At 35.5% G+C, this 2,879-nt stretch overlaps 1 pseudogene; it reads right to left on the reverse strand.

Annotated features, from left to right (window-relative positions):
* Window positions 1-421: 421 nt before the first annotated feature.
* LOC145106982 (scarecrow-like protein 3 pseudogene) lies at window positions 422-1,699 on the reverse strand (annotated as a pseudogene).
* Between the last annotated feature and the right edge of the window lie 1,180 nt (window positions 1,700-2,879).

Raw genomic sequence — 2,879 nt, forward strand, 5'->3', positions numbered from 1 at the left:
TATATCAGCTTTTTATAATTGCAGCTAGAAACACATAAGATTTGAAGCACCTCCGAATTACCAACCTTACCAAACCTAAAGAGATCAACCTTTTTTTTTTTTTAATCAGCCTTAAGGGTGGACCCAAGATCAATCACGCATCTTTACTCATATCATATAGCCATAAACTTTAACCCAAAAAAATACTTTACTATTATTTTATTAATTCATTTTGAAACGTTACCAGCCAAACGTCACCTAATTACTAATCTCCTTATCAAAGTAAACACAAAATACAATATATAGGGGGGGGGGGGGGGGGGGGGGAGGGGGGGATCTATGGACAATAGTTGAGTCGAAATAAAAAAAAAATATAAAATTGGATTTGCGACAATGTAAAAAGAAATTAATAAATAACAAATTTGAAGATTGAATAGAAATTTTAAATAACCCATGCCGAAATTGAATAGATGGCCCGGTCATGCCAACAAATCATCCAACCAGGTCTATTAGTAACTAATTTGTAACCATATGGCCTACAACTATCGATTACTTGTCGGGCTTCCTCCATGGCCTCGACCCATAAGTTCACGGGCTTGAACCCGGCCCATGAAAACCGAACAGCCCAACATGCAATCCTCTCATGCCTCTCGACCCTCTCTAAGCCTTCACATGCTACAATGTTCAAGATTTCTTGCCCTACCATGTCCTCTAGTCTAATCCGCTCTTCATCCGAAAGCTCCCCGATCGTGAAGGTTGTGTCAATGGAATCAAAAATTGCACTATAATAATGCAACCCCTCAACAAAACGGTCCACTAAACGGGTTGAGTTGTGATTTGATTCTTGTTCAACAACTAATACTAACTTTGGTGACATTGAATGAACCATCTTCAAAAATTCACCCATTTTCTTGTTTTCCTTTATTCGATTGTTTTTCTCGTTAACCTTGAAATGTGTGTCAACATGATCATCCTGAGCCAATAATACATGAAGATTTAAGATTGATACAAAAGCTAATGCTTCACCGGGCTTTACCCCAAGCATGTCTTGTGTAAGGTCCATTAGGGTGACATTTAAAGGGTTATATTGAAATGACATATCTAAGTTTTTAGCCTCTTTGACAAGGATAATGCCCAAGTCCTCTAGCATCACCTTGTTAGAACTAACACAAGTGATCTTTACCCGAGGTGGGCCCATAGGGCCTTGAGCAAACTTTGTCAGAAGCCGAACCCATAATTGTGTGTCACATGAGCCCAAATCGATGACGTGTATGACACGATCCCAAGACATAGCTTGGGCTAGCGTTTGAGTTATGATAAGATATGCAAGAGACATATAAGGAAATGATTGAGAGAACACAGAGTTAGCATGACAGGCCCACCCTATGTTCATGCTCTTGCATTCAGAGTTACTCAGGGCCTTGTAAAGACCAGGCCAACGCCTAATTATACGGTATGCTAGTGCAGTTGCAAACCTAGAAGCCAGTCGTTGGATTGAGTCACCGGTGACAGAAGCTAGTTGCGATATGTGACACAGGCATGTGTCAACACGGTGGAGATCACCAGAGGATGCATGGTTGGCACAAGTGAGCAATAATTGGATGAGTTTGACACCTCTTTCTTCGGGTTTAAATGAGTGGGAATGATTTGATGATGGTATTGTTAAGGAAAGGGTCACATCTGGTTTCATTGATGGAGGTGAAGAACTTGTAGGATTCATGGTTAGACTTTAATGAACTTAAAAGCTAATTGCATGGCTAATTTAAGTATGTATATACAATAAACCAAACAAAAAGACTCAAATTTAAGGTTTAAAGGTAGGCGTCTAGTTTTTGGAAGCATCTTACATGTCTCAATCTTGCTATGGCCTAAAATAAGGCAAACCAATTTCCCATAAGCTTTAATGACTTGTAAACGATGAAGTGAAGGTTGTACCTTGTCATGGGGGACGCTAAACTAAGTCCTGGTGGGGGAATATGTTTAACCGAAAAGAGAGACCAAGCGTTTGTCCCTTACATAGAAGTGTGCAAACGGGCCAAATTTGCTAGAAATGCTTGTCCAAACGTGGGATTCGAACAATGAAAATTTGAGTTGAACATGGACGTTTTCGTCCGGATGGCATTAAGTTAATGTTAGTCTAATAAACTTAGGTATAAGGATGATAGCGTAATGCCATTTAGTAACCTTGTTTTTTACCCAAAATGTGAAAAGATTAATGCCAAGTGAAGAGTATACCAATTATTGTTTAAAGGATACAACGATGGAATAATATATTTAAGGTTAGCACAAATAATAAATGTGCAAAGACGGCCGATATATATATATATATATATATATATATATATATATATATATATATATATATATATATATATATATATATATATATATATAGAGGAGGGTTCAATTGAGAAAAAAAAAGGTTGAGAATGGGGGAATCATTCTCAGCCACTCATTTATTTTTGCCGCAAAAGCCTCCGTCGTACCAGCGGAAATGGAAAAGGAATAGACATGTGTTTTCCAACAAAACATGTTTCCTTAAACTATGCTAAACATTACCTTAATATATACAAAAACATAGTTTTTTCGTTTTTTTTTTAATTTTTAAGAAGCTATTTTTATCGAAAAATGATTTTAAATATACCAAAATTCATGATTTTTTATTCTCTACAAATAGACATCCATATTGATATAGTTTTAAGATAAAATAAATTTTTTTTTTTTTTATATTTTCAGCTATCGTTATTCATAAGTGAATAAAAATGAATCAGGTTTTTACTACAGTACATTCGTTATTCACTTATGAATAAAAACTATGATTAATTTTTTTTACAATTTAAGTATCATTCATATATGAATATAGCATATAATAAACATAGTATATTCATATTTAAATATTA

This window comes from Lactuca virosa, chromosome 4 (genome assembly GCF_052849685.1).
Source record: "Lactuca virosa cultivar CGN04683 chromosome 4, Lactuca_virosa_CGN04683_v6, whole genome shotgun sequence".
NCBI classification, from domain to species: domain Eukaryota; kingdom Viridiplantae; phylum Streptophyta; class Magnoliopsida; order Asterales; family Asteraceae; genus Lactuca; species Lactuca virosa.